Source organism: Onychomys torridus, chromosome 21 (genome assembly GCF_903995425.1).
Source record: "Onychomys torridus chromosome 21, mOncTor1.1, whole genome shotgun sequence".
In the NCBI taxonomy this organism is placed as follows: Eukaryota; Metazoa; Chordata; class Mammalia; order Rodentia; family Cricetidae; genus Onychomys; species Onychomys torridus.
The window spans coordinates 37,809,251-37,831,662 of record NC_050463.1 but is presented as its reverse complement, the minus strand read 5'-3'; positions in this window follow the sequence as shown (position 1 = coordinate 37,831,662).

Here is a 22,412-nt window from a genome sequence, read left to right as displayed (position 1 = left end):
TGAGTGTGTTAAGAAATTAATTATTGGGCTTGAAATTTTGCTTAGAAGTTAACAGTGTGTATTGTTCTTAAAAAGGACTCAAGTATGGTTCCCAGCACCCAAGTCTGGCAACTCATAGCCATCTGTAACTCCAGCTCGAAATGATCCAGTGTTCTCTTCTGGCTTCTGTGGGCACTGTACTCTCATATGCATATGCACACAGAGATATATGCCCACATACATGCGCATACACAAAATTAAAAATGATAATTAAAAAAGAAATGAATTGACAGCCCATTATGATTTTCCAAATATAGATTACTGCAGAAAACTATTTCTGTGGGTCAGCTGAGTACTGTAACAACAATATAGGATACAGGGCTTTGTTATTACTCTTCTCAGAGTGAAAGTGATTACCAATGGCAAAAGGGGACTGGGGGATGAAGGCTTTGGATGAAGGGAAGTGAATGGATAAAAATGCAAGGTGTATGGTTAGGGTTTTTTTTTTTTTTTCCAGTTAAGAAGGGCCTCTATTCTTCATACATTGAAGGAAGCAAAGCACAATCAATAATTCTGTGGTCTTTGATCTTTTGCCTTTCAGACTGAAGAGATCTTACCTGGCCTCATTTAGAGGGGCATATAGAGATAAGACCCTGACTGTTTAAGTTGCTTTGAAGAATTCTAAGAAGTGAGGCACAAAGGCCTGCTTTAAAATAGATGGCTACTGACTGGATAGTTCTTGCAATAAAAGTTGACAAGAGAATGAAATATGAGTGGAAAGACAGTGCAATTTGTTTGATTCGTAATGTGTTGAAAGACGATGTGATCATTCATTCTTTCATTTGTTCATCATTCATTGATTGGCAAGGGGAACAAAAAGGTCCTTCACAAAAGACACACCTTAATGACCAGAGCTAACACAGGATAAAGGTCCAGATCACCGTTGGTTGTATATGTAATGTACGACAGGTGAGGCGTGCACCATTCCTGGTTCCTCTGTGTTACTCACATGCTCCAAGTTCAACCCCACTGAAGGAAGAACACCCCTGCTGAAAGGAACCATGCCAAGTTTGAACTGGTAGGTATTTGGAGAGACTGTTTTTGTGTGTTTGTGTATGATAAAGAAGTGAATGGATAGTGGCTCCTATGCACTATGGAAATAGTATGGTGGAGGTGGTATAGTGATGCTGCAGATTCGCTCCAATTAGAAAAATGTCACCATTCCAGAAAGACCACACAAGAGAAAGACTATATTTTTAAAAGCACTTAAAATTATCTCAGCTACAAGAAGATAATAATAGATTAATTCTTTGAACTCATGGACTCAGCAGGGCCAGAATTACTAATTAAAGCATGTGTCGAAGCCCTGTGTTTTTCTGTCTTGACTGTTAAATATCTATCGCCTTTGCACACTTATCAGAAGACAGTTTTATGGCCTTGGTAAGCACTGACCAAGGATGTAAGGATTCAGGGCATTCATTCTTGCTAATAATCTGAAAAAAAATGCAAATTAAAACAGCAAGCTATCTTTTTGGCCTATCGAATTGGCAAATATTTAAAATAAAGATATTATGCAGTGTTGATGAGGGTGCGGGGCATTGGTGAGCTTGTAGTGCTGGTGGGAGTGCAAATTAGCTCAATCATTTTGAAGAGTGATTTGACAAGCTGTAGCAAAAGCTGAAGGAAAGAGCCAGGAGGCATTCCACTTCTAAGGATTTCTCCTAATAGGATAATTCTAGGTATGCTCAAAGATTTATCTATATACATATTCATTGGAACATTGTTTAATAAAAGAAAAATTGGGAAAAAAGAGAAATGCTCAATAATAGAGAGATGTTTGACTAAATTGCATTATAGCCAGAGAGTGGAATACAGTGAACTCTTGGGAATGCTGCTATAAAATGATGACAAGGAGAGAAATAAAATAAGATTGGGAGATAATAAGAGTTCTAAAAAGCAAATCAACCAGATTCAATATGAAGACTGCAAATGCTGATTTAATAAGCCAACCACAAAACAGCCATGTACAAACACATCAGGGAGATATATACAGGGAATATTGATTATATTAAGAAATTATTTAAAGTGACTTGGGCTGATGATGGCATTGTGGCACTGTCTCTTTATGTTTATCTCATCCTTGTCTTCGGCAAAATCATTTCTAGTGAAATGATGTAACGCTTGGCATCTATTTTAAAAGAACCCAATGATAGCAGGGAAGTGGGTAGGGTGTAGATAAAATATAATGGTCCAAATGTTGATAGTTATTAAATTATGTTGTAGGTAGATGATGATTTATTACAATATTGTATTTTGTTCTTGTATTTGTTCTCATAATGAAAAAAACCACTTCTTCAGTTGAATCATTATTTATTCAAAATACTTTTATGGTATAATCTTACTTAAATGTATATCAAATGGAATATATAGTGAATCTTAATGGTTTGCTGTAGTATGTACACTCAAATGAATAGTTTGAATGTGGTTTTTCCTCACCATGTGGCAAAGAAAAGAAACCATTTTTAAAAAGGTTTTCTTTTATTTCTTTTTATTTGATGGGCATGAGTGTTTTTCCTGCATATATATGCACACACCAAGCACACCCAGTGTCTGTGGAGGCCAGAAGAGAGAGTTGGACCCCACGAACGTGGGGTTATAAGGGATTGTGAGCCACCTTGTAGGTGTTGGGAACTGAACCGAGGTCCCCTGCAAGAGCAGGGAGTACTTCTAACCACTGAATCATTTCTCAAACCCCAAGAAAATGTGTAGGAAAGAGCTTGGTCAAAGTGGTGGATTATACTTGATGCTAAAAGGATGCTACTGCAGAAGGACTGGAATCTGAAAAAAAATCTTCGCTTCACAGAATGTTATGAATCAGGGATAATGTAAAAGTGACACAAAGGGCCTATCTAGACCTGTCTGCTCTATGACAGGAACTCAGTAACACCCTGATGGCCAAAATGGTTAAAGTGTGCACGGACCCACGTGGAATAGTTGAGTATTGGTTGTGGACTTACCATGATGTTACTTTAGTTAACAACAGCTCATAGTAAATCCTTGTCTCTGAAATACTTTAATGTTCTTTCAAAGAGGCCAAAGCTTGCCATGGTGGGGCACGCCTGTCTTTCCAGCTACTCAGAATGCGGAGTCTGGTGGTTTATACATTCAAAGTCAGCCTAAGGAACTTAGGGAGACATTGTCTCAAAAAACATAAACAAACAAACAAAGTAAAGCAAAACAAAAACCTGGTATCTAGCTTAGCAGTAGAGCCTTGTATTCAATGCCCTCTACCACAAATAAAGAAAAACAATCAGGGGAAATAGATAGGCATAGAGAAATAGACTATATCGGATGCTTTCCATAATAATTTAGTCTTTCATTGTTCTCTTATTTGGGCTGTATTTTTTACTAGTAACTTTTTGAACTTTAGTTTTTTAAATTGTAAAATATGTTAATAAAAAAAAGATGAGCATCGAGTTAATTCAAGAATAAATTATAAATAATGTAAAATTATTTTTCTAAAACTGTCTCATGTTTTTCTTCCTCTTTCGACTTCTTCCTGATGTCCTTCCTTTGATCCTTACTTCTTTTCTACTGGATTATCTTATAAAAATTACTTAATAGATATATCTTTACCATGCAATAACATGATATGTAAATTTTTAAAGAAACCTGAAAATAGTAACAGGCATTGAGAAAATTAAGTTACTATGTAGATAAAAATGATTAGATTCACACATATAAGTATATGTATGAATAAAAATAAAAGAACAAGCAGCTATGGATTTGAGAGGGAGAGATTGGAAGGAAGAAGGGAGACAATTATTTAATTGTATTTAAATCAAATTAAAATTAAAAATTGAAAATGCTGAAAATTTCTCTTTCTAGAAACTAACACATTAATTTCCAAAGTATCTGAATGTTATGAAATGCATGCAATATAATTTTTCTTCTTATATTTTCTTCTTTTTCTCTGGTTTTTGTCTACACATGAAGGGACCATGTCTAGTTATTTCATGTGATTGCTAGGGATCTGAACTTAGGTTCTCACTGTTCTACAGCAAGTTCCCTTGTACACTGGGCCACCCCCTAGCCACACACACAAAAAAAGGTAAAACTGGAAAAAGGGAATGCAAAATGTTGCAATATCTGATGCTAAGACTGGGACTCTAGAAGCCTTCTGGGCAGAATTGCCATTAAAAAGTACAAAATGTTTATGCAGATTTTTTAATTGTAGAAAGAGCCACATGCACAGCTATTTCAGACGGCAGCCTTCGTAAGTTCTTCCTCCCAAATCTGCAAGTTTGCAAAGTTGTGTGCATCCAAATTCCTTTTCTGAAATGGCACTTCATCTAGAATTCTTCACAAACTTTAGTATTCAAAACAGTTCATTCAAGGCCTTGATTCTGAAGATCTGTTTCATTCATATGGCCCAAAATATCCAAGGATTCTATGAATAAATCTCTTTCTCATAAGTTTTCTGAAAATGGGCTTTTCCTTCCCTCACAGAAAAGGAAAATTTGTTCCCAAAGTTCATGGAAGTACACTCGATATCCCCCCCCACACCGTTTTTTAAAAAATCTAGACAGCTAATAATATCCCATGTGGTGCAAAGTAGCTTAATATCAGATATTTGTTTGTTTGTTTGTTTGTTTGTATATTTATTTATTTTAGGAATCCTTGTGTATAGAGAATAATTCAAGGTTCTTACTTTTGTAAATTTCACCATCACTAGTGACTTTCAGCCTTCATTCTGTTAGAACCATGGAAGGGGCTTTACTGACTTTGGATATTAATATGTAAACAATGACTCAGGCTGAATCACATGGTTCTGTCTTTCTCTGGAACCACAGCTTTCAAGCCCTAACACTGGATCGTGTGTGCCCACACATCGTAGGATTTTCCTTCCATAGAAGTTTGGTTGGTGAGCAATATTTTCCATAATTGCAAGGGCTCAGCCATCTGTGTGATTTTCAAAAATCTTCTTAAAAGATACAACTAAGTACTGGGAGAAAGGGTCCTGATTATTTGGCTTACAGGTGCTGGTTGAGGACAGTGTGTCTACCTAGCCTCCATCACCTGCTATGGCTTTAGGCTGCTGCTGATTCTGCATGGTGAGGCAAGAACTCCATTTCTATTCTTCATCCTGAGTAAGGTGAAACTCAGCTCTATGAGTTCTAGGGCGTGTAGTTTCAATACACTGCAGGATCTGCCTCTTGGGCTTGGTGACAGGATAAGGGACAGTACAGAGCATTCCAAAGAAAGGTGTGTCAGCTGCAACAACTTGACTTCCATTTTATTCCATTGGATTGCAAGTCCTTGATACCCAGGTTTGGGTTCATAGAAGAATCTTCCTCTTGCAGAAAGATGAAACTAGAGCAATTGTTTAGGTTTATAAGCTCTGTGCTTCCATGACTGAAAACATGCTCTGAAAATTACCATCATTTTATGTCTCAACACACTAAGATTCCAATCAAAAAATGAGAGAGTCAAAGTCTCCCTATCAAAACATACTTAGTATTAAAATGTCTTAATAGGGAGTATGTTTTCTTTGATTTATAATCTTTGGAAGTCTGCCAGACATCAAAATAAGGCCATCATAGATATGATGTACTTATTTATGTAAATTTTTGGTATGTATGTGTACATATTTATTTGAGTACATGCACATGCCTGCCTGCATGCATGTGTGCTTGCCTGTGTGTGAATGTGTGTATGTGTGTGTGTATAAGCCAGAGGCCAACCTCAGGTATTTTTCCTTAAGTATGACCACTATTGTTTTTTACAACAGGGTCTCTCACTATTCTGGAGCTCATCAAATAAGCTGAGCTGGTTCCCTTAATCCCCAAGAATCTTCCTGTGTCTTTCAACTAAGCACTGGGATTATCCATGCCTGCCACCCCACTCAGCTTTGTACAGAGGATCTGAGAATCAAACTCAGGTCCTCATGCTTGCACAGGAAACATTTTACTAACTAAAAATATTACCCAGGCCCAAAAAGTCTATGTTTTCTAATTACATGGATTATAATATTTTTCCATGATTTTATTATGAAATATTAATCAAAACATATTTTGAAATGGTCAGAATACTTTCCTATATATTGGGTTAAAGATCCTTTCCCAACAACCGAATGTTTGTAACACAGTCAAGTTGAGTTCTTGACTGAGATCCTAGATGGCTTTTATTGACTATAACACAAACTCTGAAACACAGTATGACTGTTAGACATACTGAATTGAACTTAATGTTACAGAAGATGAGCAAGAAAAAGAATAAAAAAAATGGGAAGGAGGAAGATGAAGTGTGGTGATACATTGCATACCCTAAAAAAATTTGCCTGAAGATGAGACCAAGGAACAAGCCACAACTCACCTCTAGGACACCTCAGCCTGAAAAAGCCCTAGTTCCTGTCTCCACATGTCTTATATACCTCTCCTGCCTGGCTGTCACTTCCTGGGATTAAAAGCATGTGTGCTTCCCAAGCAAAAGCATGAGATCTCAAGTGCTGGGATGCAAGGTGTGTGCCACCACTGCCTGGCTTCTGTGTTGAATCTAGTGGCTTGTTCTGTCCTCTGATCTTCAGGCAAATTTATTAGGCTACACAATATATCATCACAATGAAGTAGAAACAGACAAGGTTTTACACTGGGGTTTGATGGCAGCTTAATTATTTTAGTTCTTTTATTGTCTTGAAAACTCTAAAAAGACATAAAAATTAAAATAAATTAAGACTTGTTAGATTCACTCCGCCATCCAGTCTCGGACCACCCCAAGAGAGCACGTGACATTGTGTCCCCTCCTCAGTTTTAAGCCTCTATCAGACCAGACACCCTAAGGTCACTGGCATAACGAATTCCCACAACACACTTGTATTCAAGGAAGCTATGATGTAAATTCTGTTATTGGTAAGTATTTTTGAAAACACCAGGACCATCAGTACCAGTCCATCCTAGTTTTGTGGGAATGGGACATAGTGTAACAGAGAAGGGTCATGTGGAGGGAGGACTTCAGAAATCCCGTGATATTATCTACAACTAGTAAAAGGTTCCTACAATAAACCACTGTAAGAAGGACCTACATTTTTGGACCCATTTCAATATCATCAAATGAACATGCAAATGCTAAAAAATGAATGGGTCACACAGAATGCCAAAGCTCACCACCTTTGCTCACTGTAAGCCACTAGAATCAACTTTAAAAAATAAATTGTAAAATGAATAATAGAAACCCTTAGAAAGTTAAATCTTAAGATTTAGAGATAAGGGAAATTCCAAAGCATTTTTTTCTAGAGAGACTATTCCTACAACCACTGGTATGGACAACTTTCCCATTCTGTTAAATACCTCTCCTTTCTTGAGATCATCTGACCCTGTGATGGCCCTAACTTATGGGGATTTTAAATTAAAGGCAGATGGGCAAGAGTTGCCTTTAAGAATCTTAAAGGCAATTGAAGTGCTCGCTGGTCTGAAGGGTCCTCAGCAGACTTAATGAACTCTGGGAAGGGAAGCGATGAGGCCAAAGAGATCTAAAGAAGACCACAGGATCAATGGGAAAGGAGAAAGAAAACAGCACTAAAGAAATGAAGGATTTCTGGCAGCTGGACTAGGTGGGATGCAGGAGTAGCTGATTCCCTTTCTCAGTGTGGTCGTTGCCTTTTTAAGAGGTCACGACAAGGTTTTATGAAATAGAAATAGCAAAGGTCATTAAGAGGAATATTCAAATACACAATAAAATCATGTATCACTTAGCAACAGTAGTCCTTGTGAGATTGTAATGATGGTGAGCTGATTTTGTCATTGTGTGCGTGACACGAGTGTGCTTACCCAAAGGACGGCTCCTGGGACACCACTCAGTGCTATACCTGCAGGAAACTGCCAGACCTATGTTTCACCTCAGCTCCAAGGCTAAGTTTGTGCACTAGGGCTGGATAGACACAAGGTACCTCTTTTTGCTCAGAAGAAAATAAGAATGCAAGTTGCCCTTTCATCCGAGACAACACAGGATGGTAGGACAGGACCAGGGCACCCTTTTTTACTTAAAAGGGGAGAAGAGGGGTGTCGAACGTTGGTGGCAATCACAGCTACTAGTCAGTATTGGTGAAATGATTAAGGCCACTCCATGTAGTTAAAAGGGAGGTTTATTTTGTGGGGTAACTTACAAATGAAGGGGTAGGTTGCAGGGTCTGGCAAAGGTATAGCACAGTCCGGCGGTGTTCTCTGGAGAACTCTGCTCGGTCTACTTCCAGCGTCCAGCGTCCCCGAACCAAGAGAGCGACCTCCTCCTGATCCTTGGTCTTCGGCTCCCTCCTCTGCCCCGCCTTGTGGGCGTGATCATTACTGAAGCCTCAATGGGGGTTGGAACTTCCAGGCCAATGCTGGGTTGGCTATCCACTACAAGTCAGAGTTTGCAATCTAGCTGAGTAGTTTTTATTAGGATTTTATTCAAGGGGACAGGGAATGTTCTTTGACTAAGAGGTTCCTGCTCCATCCTTGCATGGCCCTGTTAGTTGTTCCCTCTATGCTCATGAGGTTTTAGGGAGCTTTCTCGCTTGACTCCAGGAAACAGTTGGGTAGTCTACCATGCATCTCTTTGACTGTAAAAAGGTGGCAGCCCCAAGACCCCTTTGTACTTGAAATGTTGTCTCTTCTTTTCAGTCAAAAGCAAGTGTTTCCTGTGAACACAATGACTGTTCACTCCATGCTACAAAGGTCAGCTTGGATCTCTAGTAGATGAGCCTCAGTCTGGTGTGGCCTTACCAGGTTATTGTTGGCCAATGTTTTTACACCTATGGGAGCTGTTCTGTGTGGCTGAGAAGTTCTTCTAGGAAGCACTTTAAATCCTTCTGAAGTTGTGTTACACATGAAGTTTAATAACCACATTATTCACTTGATAATTCCCCCCAAACAACTTCTTATAACGAGTCTCTCTTGTCAACTTGAAAACTATAGGATGAGAACAGCATCATCTTTTGCAGCCCAGACATCTCCTCCTCTTCTTTTCATCTGATTTCCTGTTGCAAATGAAACCGTCTTCTCAGCTCCTCAATTTGTCTAGGCCTCACCATATGCACCTGTAACAGGCCAACTGGTACCTTCACCATCCTGCCAGGCGGTCTCCTCAGCCAGGTCCACCACTTTATCAGACAGGACTGTCACTTCTGGGTCGCAGTAGGTGACAAGTTTGCCAACTGTTTTGTGATTATAAAACATGGCTCGCCATTCTTTTGCTTGCTTCTAATAATTTCCCAAGCCTGCTTTCAGCCTCTGCCAGCAGTTTTGTTTGGCATCCCGTTTGCCTTTGCCAATAGACCCCTTATACTTCTCAAACCTCCACCTGCTGCCCAGTTCTGAAGCCAATGTCTCATGCTTGAAATTTCATTATAGCCATGCCTCATTTCTAGGTAGCACTTTCCTTTGTAGCCAGAGAATAATGACTTAAAACAATGATTGATGTTCCTTGGTGTTTGTGGATTTTTGTGTTAGGTATTTTGTCGATCTCGTTTGGGTTTCCTCAAAGGGTTTCATTCACCTGTTGAACTGGCTGCGTGCTCTGTGAAGTTGGGATGTGTGAGCCTCTATGTACGTGCAATCTGCTAATGCCTAGAAGTTTAAAACCGGGCTGCTTCAAATGGGATGGGAGTGTTTTGAGAGAGAAAACCTGGTGTCCACATGCTGATCAGGCAATATGCTCCTATTGTGTTTGTTGAGTGAGAAACATAGTCAAGTGTGAATATAGGAGCAACTACCAATGGGCATGACTATCAAAGAACACAGTTACTGTGAATAATTAAAGATATACAGTTAAGCAATATAGATAGATTTGAAGAAAATGAAGCAAAATAAACAAGGCAAGAAGTTAGAGGGGAAAATGCTAGTTTTAGAATGCAGGCAAAGATGACTGAAAATGTATAAAAAGAAAATAACACTGATATTGATTTTTAAAAATCTAATTTAAGAAACCCTTTGCCAAAGAAATGGCAAATGATCCATACGTTGGAAAGTCACTAAGAGGCAATTTATAAAGAAGTATCAAGTTTGGGACATGATTTAAATGAATATGAAAGAAAATATCTCTATCTGGAAAGAAGATAAATAGATCAAAATATACCTGATGGGATGATGAGGAGAAAAGCTGTCTAAGTTCTACTTAGACAAAAAGTCACATCTAAGTGCAGTTGGAGAAATCACATGACCCACTTACCATGACATAATCATTGTTCCTTTCTATTGTTCTAAACTACATATAAGTAGCTGCCTCTTTCCCTTTTGAATTGTTACAGTTACTATTGGATTGGATTTTTTTTTAAAAAAATAAAGATGCTGCTTTCATTTCGTAAAAGAATGCAGAGATGCATCTTAAAAACTCACAAAAGGAAACAAATATCACACAGGAGTGGTTCTGAACACTTGAATGCGAGATCCTCTCTGATTCTGAATGCAGAGGTTTTCTAAACTACTTCCAAGGCACATAGAGTATTTTTGCACAGTGAGTCCTGCTTCAGTGGCTAATGGCTGAACATATAGGAAGATTTCTACTCCTGTTGTCCAGAGGGCTTTTACTATTACCTTTTTCCTTGGGGCTATCCCTTACCATTACACCAGTCTTGTAGTGGGGGGTGGGGGAGATTGCAGGTGTCCATGAGGTTTCTGTGGATAATTGTTATGTTTCAGTGAGAGTACTCAGAAACATTGAAGCCATGTCTATGATACATTTTAGAAAAGAGCCAAGAAACTTAAATATAACCTAACTTTCTTTAAATACTAGAGAGATTGGAGTAGGGAATTGTTAATGAAGAAATATACTTCTCCTACCATTTTAATGAAGACACTTTTCCTTAAGGAAAGGAATGGAGTGTCAACTTTAGTTGCTAGGAAAATTTAAGTTAGATTTTAGCCAAAGGACAATTGCTGACAACTGAATGTACTTACCCTTGAGTACAAGTTGAACAAAAATGTCTTGAACTTGACTGTACAGTCTGAAAAAATATAATTTAAAAAGAAATAAAATTAAAGAGACAACAATATAGAAGGCCTATGTCGAGGAATTCCTCATCTACCTTTTACCTGAAAAATCAAAGGATATAAGTTGAAGAAGACAAATCAGATAGAAAAAAAAAGATGAGCCCTTAGTAATATTAGGGAGGGGCTAAGAAAGAGAGCTCTGCTGATGAAGCACCAGGTTGTGGTGAAGGGAAGCAGGTAGAGCTGAGTAGAGGAGGAAATGCCTCGTCCATACTAGGAGTAAATGGATGATATTTAAAATGATGAACCGTTATTACACAAAAAGAGTGAGATGTACACACTGCAATGTAAAATACCAACCCTCATAAATGTCAGACCAACAGAAATCCAAAAAGGCAGTGTAGAAAAGTAACAAAATGATGTGGAATGTGCAGAACACCCTCCTGTAATGTCAATGACTATCAGTCAGGTTAACTCACTTAAAAGGACAAGGATTTGATATGCTCCAAATAGCTTGAGACATAGAATGACGTGCCTCATAAGCAAATGAAAAAGAACACTAATTAGGGGAACTTTATCCCAGGTCAACTCAGACACAAAGAAAGCAGGGGTGGGGCTTTCAAGTAAGGTAGAACTCGGGTTAAAAGAAAAGAAAAAAAAAAAGCTTTTTCTGTTACATAAAAAGTGATAAAAAGTATGTTTTAAAATAAAGATCTATCAACACTGTTTAAAACCCATGCACTAAATGACATCACTGTAATCTCTGTAGGCAAGGATGAAGCAATGGGACAACATACAGGTAAGGACTCTGTGGTCCTCAACACCAAAGCAAGAAGCTCATCCCTCTAAAACTTAAGAAGATGCATGTGTCTTTTAAAAATATTTCCGAAGTGCAAAGAAAGACTCTTTACAGCTGAATATGAGAAATTGTGTGGAGGGAAGTGTTTTCTGGTTCTTACGCAATAGAGATAGGATAATGATGTAGAATAGGTAATGTAAAGTATTTCTTAAATATTCTTAAAAACTTAAAAAAAAAAAAAAAAAAAAGGTTTATCCTCCTCCCGACCTGCTGGTTGTTTTCTTACTCCTTTAGGGGGCCTGCCACTCAGCTACCACATAAAAATACACGTTTTTTTCTTACTTATGACTGCTCAGCCTTTAGCTTGGCTTGTTTCTAGCCAGCTTTCCTTATCTTAATGTACCCTGTCTGTCTTTTTTCTCTGTGCCTTTCCCATTCTTTTACTTCTGTAAATCTTACTCTTACTCAGTGGCTTCCTGTGTAGCTAGGTAACTGGCCCCTGGTGTCTTCCTCCTTCTCTGGCTACTTCTCTTTCTCTTCCCAGATTTCTCCTTCTGTTTATTCTCTCTGCCTACCAGCCCCACCTATCCTTTCTCCTGCCTTGCTATTGGCCTTTCAGTTCTTGATTAGACCATCAAGTGTTTTGGACAGGCAAAGTATCACAGCTTCACAGTTAAAGAAATACAACATAAATAAAAGTAACACAACTTAAAATAATATTACCCAACACCCACCCCTTCTCATGTGCGTGTGTGCGTGCGTGCGTGCGTGTGTGTGTGTGTGTGTGTGCGTGCGTGCGTGCGTGCATGCGTGTGTGTGTGTGTGTGTGTGTGTGTGTGTGTGTCTATATATGGATGCTGATTGAGGCCAGACGAGGGTACTGAATCCTTCAAAGCTGGAGTTAAGAGGTGAGTGTGCTGCCTAACAAAATTCTCTGGAACAGCAGCAAGGACTTTTTACTGCTGATGCGTCTCTCCCACCACTCCTTAAAGATCTTGAAAGGAATACAACAAACTTTAATAATTTCTGGAAAGCCACAACACAATGCATGACAGAAAACCCAAGCCGTACACAGAGGAAAATTCACAGTCCTACATGTTTGTGTCAACGCAAAATGAGGAGTAAAAAGAGACCTCTAGCTAGCTGCAGCAGGTAAGAAATATGACTTTCACATATTTGTCTTTGTTCTTCCAACTGCAAATATTGCTTTAATTTATCTATGCCTGGCTCATCGTTCTCAGAAGCCTATCAGAGTCCATGGAGCCTTGGAAATTTTAAAGTAAGGTCAATGTATTTTATGTCTGGTTGCTTTTCCCTATGGAGGAGCTCAGTAGAATTCATCTTAAACACTTGCCAATTTGATTCTTAATTAAAATCCTGCATTGGGAGTTTGTATTTAATAACTCAAGTCATGTTCTTATGCTTTGCTATAGTAAACCACATACTCAATTTGGAGACAGTCATTAAAATGGTCAAGTACCACAAGTTTTTGTGTGGGCCTTGTACATTGATAAAATCCTAACATGAAGATATATTTATTTAAAGGAAATATTTTCTTTCTAGAGCTCAGTGGTCAAAGGCTCTCACCCCAATCCTTATGATGGGACTTGCATGGTGGGAGGAGAGAATCTACTTCCAAAAGTTCTTCTCTGACCTCCACACGGGTGCTATAGGGCCTGAGCATGCATGTGAAAATACATACACACACACATACACACACACACACATACACACACACATAATTAATGAATTAAAAAAACTCAAAATATCTCATTCTACATTGATTATACTAAAAATCATCTATATTTAAAGAAATTATTGATAAAAATGTAAATGTTTCACATTTACCTAGGAAACATGTTGCCCACATGCCTGTGATATACTTTTGTGTGCATACATATATACATGTTTATATTCGTGCAAATGTGTGTGTGTGTGTGTGTGTGTGTGTGTGTGTGTGTGTGTGTGTGTAAGTCAGAGATCAACATGGAGTGTCTTCTTGAATAGTTCTCTATCTCCCTTTTTGGGGGGACAGAATTTTTATTGTTATTGTTGCTTTGTTTTTTAGTGAACCCAGGGCTTGCCAATCTGGCTGGAGTCATCTTTGGAGCCCTTGTTATGAATATTCTTTGTGTTTGTTTTTCTTCTGCCAGTGCCCTTATTCCCTCCCAGGCATCTGCTTTCTTCCTGATTGCCTGAATTCTGTCTCGTCCTAGAGCAGGGTTCAAGTCTGTCTTTTTGCAGGCAGCCATTCTAGACCATTCAAGGATAGATTGATTTGTTTACTTGCCCATCTTGCATGTTTCAGCTTCAGCATAGGAGACTGTATCCTTTTATCACATACTACCAGAACACCCATTAGACACACACAGAGAAGTCAATGGATGACGCTTCATTATGATGCTAAGATTTCTAATAGGCTTCTTGCAAATGGTTTCCTATGGTGTCGAAGATCTGCCAAGAGCCATTGTTCCATTGGGATAAGAAGGTCTTTCTTGAGTTAGTTGAGAGAAAACTCATGCAATGTTGATAAGAATGGCAATATTTCCCTCTTTTTGGTTTGTTTCCTCCTTCTCAGTGGAACAGACTGGAAATTGGGGGTGGCACTGTTATTTGATGTTCTGAAATTGGCATATATAAAGATGAGAGAGAGTCGACTGTTTAAATTGGGAAAATATGCATGAGGGGAATTTACATGTATTGACGACAGTCTTTGTCAGTTTCAAAACTTCTTAGTACCAATGTTAACTGCAGTTTTTGGTACCATTTGCAGATTTTTTTCTTTTTCCTTCTATGACATTGGATATTTTTTTTTTTAAAAAAGTATTTATTTTTAAATTATGTCTTTGTGTGTCTGTATCTGTGCTAGTAGGCACATGTAAATGTAGGTTCTTGGAGAGGTCAGACAAATCCATTGGAGCTCCTGGAGCTGGAGTTACAGACACCTGCTGTAGGTGCTGAGAACAAAACTCAGATGTAAATGTTAATATATATATATATATATATATATATATATATATATGTAATAATTAATATGTAAACCGTTTGTATTTTCAAAGTGAAAATATAATGGATTATAAATTATTAATCCTAATGTTTCCAAAGTTATACAGGCATTTGGAGAGGAAAATACTAATTGAAAAAGGAAACTGGCAAGATTTATTATTGGGTTTAAGAATCTGAGCAATTTCTAAGTGTCCATTTAGGGAAAAGTCTTGTAATGACTGTACATTGGTGACCAAATTTCATTTTCTCTTGCTTTTCTAGAGGAAAGTGTGATAGGAAAGGTTTGCCACATTAGACATTTCTGGAGTATTTGCAATGTAAAAGACAGGACCAGAGAGAAGGTTGAAAGTTAATTGTTAATAGGAAGGGTTTTGGCTGTTCTAGTACAAAGTCCTGGCTTCTCCTGATGCTGTGTAGAGAGTATCATGCTAAGAATTGGATCACATTTTAAAGACATTTTTTTTTTTGTCCAGATAAAAAAGGAAAGAAGAGAAGGAGAAGGAACAGCCAGAACAATACTGTCTCCTCTTCTTGTGTGTATGTTTCCCCACAGTGACCCTTAGTTTTTCAAGGTTTTACAACATGACACATATTTTCTTCTTCTTTTGCAGTGCACTGTACACAATACCTGGCCCTGTATCAGCTCCAAACACACACTCTATTATACTTACTTATTTCTAATCACCTTGTGACAGGATATAGTCCTTGAAGGGAATGCTATCTTTACCTTGAAATGTCTCTATCTAGCATAAGAGAATCTGGAACAACAGAGCCTAGTTTTCTAAATAAAGAGTATATAGAACAGTGACATAGAATATCGACGGATATATAGGCTCCCTTCTTGAGCTCTCAAGGGTTGCTTATACTCTGAAAAAGACTCAGTGGGGATGGAGAAGTTATTGCATTGGTAAAGTGTCTGCTGTGCAAGCTTGAGGACCTGAGCTTGTGTCCCCAGAACCTATGAAGAAACTAGGTTTCACAGTGTACACTCAGTGTCAGCAGGCTCAGAGATAAGAGGATGGTTGGAGCTCACTGGGCAGCCAGTCTAGCCTAGTAATAACTCATTGTTCAGTAGGAAACCCTGTCTCAAAAAATGAGATGGATATGATTAAAGAGGACACATTATATCAACTTCTGTCTTCATAGACATGTGTATACATGCACACACACCTCAAATACAAGATCTCTCTCTCTCTCTCACACACACACACACACACACACACATACATATATAAAACACAGCACACACATATAGACAGAGATTATTTCAAAATTTTGTGCTTTTATGGCCGAGGGATGCAAATCTTAAAGCCAAAGAACATGGCACAGTATGCCCTCACCTTCTAAATAGTAACCTTCAACCTAAGAGCTATTATATATTGGAAGAAAAAACTGATAAGAAGTGTAATCAGATTTGTCTTTGGGCCACCAGCTCACAAATAATGACATGGAGACTTATTAATTATGAAAGCTTGACCTATACCTTAGGCTTGTTCCTAACTAACTCATGACTTAAATGAACCCACTTCTATTAATCTACCTTTTACAATGTAGCTTTTTATCTTTCTTTCATTTTCATATGCCCAACTCCCTCCACGTCTCATGGGTGTCTCCTCTGCACCTCAGTTATCTCTTCCTACTCCCTCTCTGTGCCTGGAAGTTCTGCCTATCCCTCCTGCCTAGCTATTGGCTGTTCAGCTTTTCATGACACCAATCACAGTAATACATCTTCACACATATCCCACAGCAAAGAAGGTTTGATAGAATTATTGGGTGTTCCCTATGAATTATTTAAAGACTATGATTGCCCTAAAAAGCAACCCACCTTTCTCCTTTGAAGCCAGCATCCCAAAGACAGAACATGTGTAATCCTGTGACTATGGACTCTTGCTTTTCCTTGTAGAGAGCCAAAATCCATAGGGCGACTCTGGGACTCAAGAATGATCCTTCCTATTCCCATTTCTGCATGTGCTAAATGGTCCCTCAGCTTCTCCTTCTTCCCTGGTTCCCCGATCTGTGCTGTAATTTCAGTTATCTCAGTAATAGTTGTCAAGATGGGGGAGAATTACTCTTTAAAAGACTTAGAGTTAATTTTCCTTCTTCTTAACCATCCTTTTCACATCACCCATCTCCATAGCTAATAAATTTTAAACTGTGAAAATTGCTTTGATCAATTATGTATTTAGGTTTTTCATAAACATGCTGATTTTATTACTTATAGGAATGGTTAAGAACACATTTGTGTAGGATTTCTCTTGTAGTATCCTCGGGTAAAGGCTTTACATTTTCAGAGATTGTCCTATTTACTGACTTTATGAGCATCTTGCAGATAGTTTTATTTTTGTGAAATAAATAAAGATGTATCTATTGGTTTTTTTTTCATTGTTGTTTTAAAAAAAAGTAACTCTCATTACCCTTATATCCACACTGATAACTAATAGTGAGAATTTCAGGAAAAATCTCTACTTCTAAGTAAACAGGTAAATTCTGCAGCTACCCCCACACATCCCAGGTGGTATTCTGCATTCTGGGGTGCCTGTAGGTAGCAACCAAAATGTTACAAATTATGCCTACAAAATAGTACCCACAGCATAATTAAAATGAAAGGACAAATTAAAAATAGGTTCATTGCCATGTTCAAAGTGCTGTATATTTAGCTTTAGGCAACAGATTTATTTTAAAGGTAAAACAAAAAACAAAAAAACAAAAATCAAAACAGAACAGACATGATGTACATTTAGAAATGGAAATTAGAAATTAGATAACCTCCCAATACAAAGCCTAAAGACCATACCCTATTACATTATGTGACCAGATTCTGGATAAAGGCAGCAAGCCGTTCTATAAATGATTCAGCTGGTACCGCCAGTGCTCAGAGACACATGGCAAAGGCTTGACATTTTCAATTGTGTTTTGCCTTACGTCATTTCTGTTCCATTTTCCAGAGCAGTGAATTCAGAATCCCGAGAACACACACAGGCTACACCCTGAGATTACCCAGTATAACCTTGTAAAATCAAGAGCATTGGGAAGAAAAAAATATATATCCTCTGAATATTTTTCTACATGCTTTTAGGCTTCACTGTTGCCCATAATTTCATCCAGATGGAAACACAACATTTTCTCTTTCACAGACCACAAAAGGCACATGCTGTGAGTGGGGAGAGAGATGACCCCAGCCTCAGGTCTCCACTGCTCATGGGAAGCTCTGTTAAGCTAGTTGGATGGGGTAAACAGGGAAGGCTGACCCCAAACTGCTAAATTCTGAGTTGTATCATGGTATTATTTTCCGGAGTCTCATTTGTAGGTAGTAGGAAAACTGACTTCTGAGAGGCAAAGATAGATGAAGGAAATAAAGCTGAGAAATTCCAGAAAGAAAAAAATGCTGGAAGAATAGCTACTGGGGTGGTGGTGGTGGCATTTATCTAATGAGCACCCTAATAGGAGTCCCTTTGTGTGGAATGATTTAAAACTTAGGCAACAGAGTGAGATTTCAGACCACAAAGAAAGAATTAATTCTGTGTTTTCAAGGACACCCCCTTAGCAATTTGCTAAATTTAAACTTCTGATTCTATGGTCAAATTACATACCTTGATTTGCTAATTGCTGATGTTATTCTCTGAAACACAATCCAGAAATCACTCTGTTGTGTCAGCTAGATTGAAAGCAGCCTCTTAGTCAAAATAGATCTCACTTATGGTTTTCTTATTTTTGGAACATTTGTAATTACCATGAAGGGAACAAACAGGAACACTTGTGAAGTCTGGATAGGAGGGAGTGTGCCCGGGGGACAAGTGTTGACAGGCATCCCACATTTTATCCACTCCAACCCCGCCTTCCCCAAAGGGTTGAGAGGTTCCAGAACAAATTGTATTGTTCATTTCTCCTCACTTTATCTTGGTCGATCATTCTTGTTCTTAATACAGTCATATCTGTTCTGCTGATACCTATTGAAAAGCAGGATTAGGGGATTGGCAAGTGATACAGGAAAAATGAAATCAAAGTTAGAGGGGAGATTCAATCAGGCGGAGTGATTTACTTTCTTTGTAAGACTAGAATCGACACACTAGAGGGCAGGAAGTAGCATTCTCAACAGAAAAAAAGCCAATGTAATTCTTCCATGTTGCCTGAAAAGAGTGGGTCACCCATTGTGTCCACAAATACATTGGAAGTATCATCAAATGGTAGAAAGCAAACAACTCCCAATTCCTAGGAAGGCAGGCTGCTTTGCCTGTCTTGGTTTTTACACAGGTTAGGAATGAGCCCAAGGTATTGTAATATATGTAGAGCTGACTACATGTCATGTGTGGAATCTAACATGCATCAGCCAGTAACCATTGTTCCACCAATCCATGTCATGAACAAGAAAACTGTTCAGAAAACCAAGGCAAAGTGACATTTAGCTTTAGCTAGTAATTGCTTTCCTCCCATTTCTCCATACCAGTGTCTCTCAGAAAGTGGCAGATATCACACTTGGAATGAAGAAAGAAGAAAGAAAAAAAAAAGTGGCTTTATGATTAAGGTTGCAAATAGCAGGATTATAAACAACAGGCTTCTAGTGCTCACTAGTCTGAAGACTGAGAAATACAGAGTCAAGTTTGTTGGTATTCTGTGCTTGCTCTTTGGATCATCTTCCCTATGTCCCTTGACGGTAGAAGGGGCCATATAGTTCTCCGCAGTTTCATATATAGAACATTTATCCTGTTCATATGCGCTATTCTTATGTCCTAACAATGTCCCAAAGGTCCCCCACCTCCTGATACACTACACTTGAAGTTAGGATTTTACTGTTTGAGGATAACACAGATATTTGGCTGATAGCAGAAGATTACATGCATTCGTAAAATGGTAAAATGTAAGGAAGAACTCTTTACTGTTTTGTAAAGGAAAACTGCATACTTTGCATTTTATAAAAGATTTTATTTTTTTCCATGAATGTTTGCAAATATTCACGTGTGTATACCATGAACTGGAAATAGTCATTATTGGAGAGATATTTTTTTAATGGAAAAGCTTTTAAATAAATGTGACACTACTTTAAAAAAAAGAATGATCCTGAATTTCATGACAGGAGGATAGTCAAGGGACATGGCATGGCTCTGTACCAACTTCTAGTGCCAATGTTTGATTTCTGAGTCTATCACAGTTAAGATTTGATTGGAGGAATGGGCAGGGGCCAAGTTCAAGCTTGGGGAAATTTGCTGGGCAGATGCTCAGTAGATGAAAAGCCCAGAAGGAGAGTGGGAATGTTAAGTTTGAAGAGTTCAGTGGGGACTCTGAGTTGGCAGAGACAGGTTGGAGGGATAGCAGGTGGGGAACAGGTGAGGAGGGTTCTCAACCAGCCCAGCAAATAGCTCTGGGCTCATGCAATGATGCTTTATCAGCTGGTGGGGGTGCGGTACAAGGATGAGTCTGGCTCCTGGAAAGGCCATACCCCTCTCTCTAAGCAGCAAACACATTAACATCACACGCTGAGCGAAGAATTTCATCCACTTTGGGAGCTGTGGGATTGCATTCTACCCTGGCAGACCTTCCTAGTTTTGAGACATAGTGATTTGTTACAAATTGTCATCTCCCAGAGACAACCTGACAACAAACAGGGCTAATCATCTCACTCTGAACTGCGCGAGATGGTGGAGAGTAATTAGACACAAGGCTGTAGGAGACTTCATATTACGAAGTGTGTGAGAATTTGCTTTGAAGGGAGGAAACAATTAGGGATGGGGATTTACAGAAGGCTGGAAGAGGCAGGGGGTCTCTTATGTTTTATTTCCTAAAGCCAAAAAATTCCTATAAAATCCCTACTTAACTCACATTCTTAAGCTAGAGATCAAGCCTTTGAAGAACAGGCATACCTTCAAATCAACCCACATGGCATTTCTGGGATCAAAGAAAAGATAATGCTCTCTGGGCCCCACTACTTGAACTTTTTGACCCTGGCAGACCCCAGCTGACTTGTATGAGAGAAAGCAGGCTGGAAACAATTGTCTGAGATCCTTCCTCCTCCCCAGACAGAAAGCCTTTTGGGGTCAGAGAATAGATTCTGTTCTGCAGCTCAGCTAGGGACTTTCTCTATCTGAATTTTTTCTCCTTTATTCCGTACTGGGGATTGACTCAAGGATCTTTGGAATGCCAGGCAAGTGCTGTACCACTGAGCAAGGTATATCCCCAGCCCTCCTTTTCATTTTTTAAATTTTGAGACATCTCAATAAATTGCCCAAAATGGCCTGCAACTCGTTCTATAAGTTCAGGCAGAATTGGAGCACGTTGATCCTCTTGCCACAGTCTCCTGAGGAGCCAGAATGATTATAGGCCTGAGCCACCAAGTTCAACTCCTTGTCTTGTGTCTATATTATAATGAAAATATTGCCATGACATTGAAGGGCATCTCTTGGAAAAATATTTAAGTCATCTTTTTCATCTTATATATCTAGAGAGAGGTTCTTGCATCTAATAATAGAGTACCTTCTGCTAGGCATGAATGATACTTTTTTCTTCTCCATGCTTCAAATGGATACTTCTTTAATTATTTAATTTAAAGAAATTGTATGGTTTTTTTTTGTATGTGTGTGTTATGTGTTTGTGGTGTGTGTGTGTGGTGTGTGTATGCAGTGTATATGTGTGTGTGTGTGTGTGTGTGTGTGTGTGGTGTTTATGTATATGTATGTGTATGTATGTGTGTGTGTGTGGTATTTGTAGGGTGTATGTGTGGTGTGTATGTGTATGTGTTGTGTGGGGGGACCAGTGTGTATATGTGTATGTGTGTGGTGTGTATGTGTTTGTGGTGTGTGAGGTGTGCGTATGTGTGGTGTATGTGTGGTGTGTGTGTGTGGTGTATTAATGCAGTGTATATGTGTGTGTATGTGGTATGTGATGTGTGTGTGTGTTTATGTATAGTGTGTGTGTATGTATGTATGTGTGTGGTGTTTGTAGGGTGTATGTATGGTATGTATGTGTATGTGTGGTGTGGGGAGGCAGTGTGTATGTGTGTGATGTGTGTGTATGTGTGTGATGTGTGTGTGTGTGTGTGTGTGTGTGTGTGTGTGTGGTCTAAATGTGGGTGCAAATATCAGGGACTTCAGTTATTGGTCCTCACCTCCTAACTTTTTTCAAACCAAGTCTCCCATTTTCTTTTGCACACAGTAGGCCAGCTGGCAGGAGAGTTCCTGGGGACTCTAGTCTTGGCCTCCCATCTCTTAGCAGGAGTTAAGGATTGCAAACACATTTGCTACAGAACCTAGCTTTATAGGGGTCCTCATGCTGTGAGCAAGCACTTGGCCTGTCAAGCCATCTCCTCCTTTCCTATCTTTAATTGGAGACTTCGCTATAATGTTTTTCTAAACATCAAAGTTGGATAATCTCATGGATGGTTAACCAACAGACAGTGTCTGTCTTCTTTGAAGACAGAAACATGTTCTGTTTTGGTATCACTAGGAATTAAGACCACATTTATTAATTTCTAAACTTCTGTTATCATCTAAATATTAAAATAGCATACATTTATACCATATTAACATACATGCTATCCAGAATATTAGCATATTATTATAGTTCTTAAGTCCACCCCCCCATTTCTTTGTTTTCTTTTCTGGAAGCTAATGTGTTCAGCAGATGATAACTACCTGCCACCTTTTGCCCTTGCTAGAGGCTCCCTTGTCTCAGTG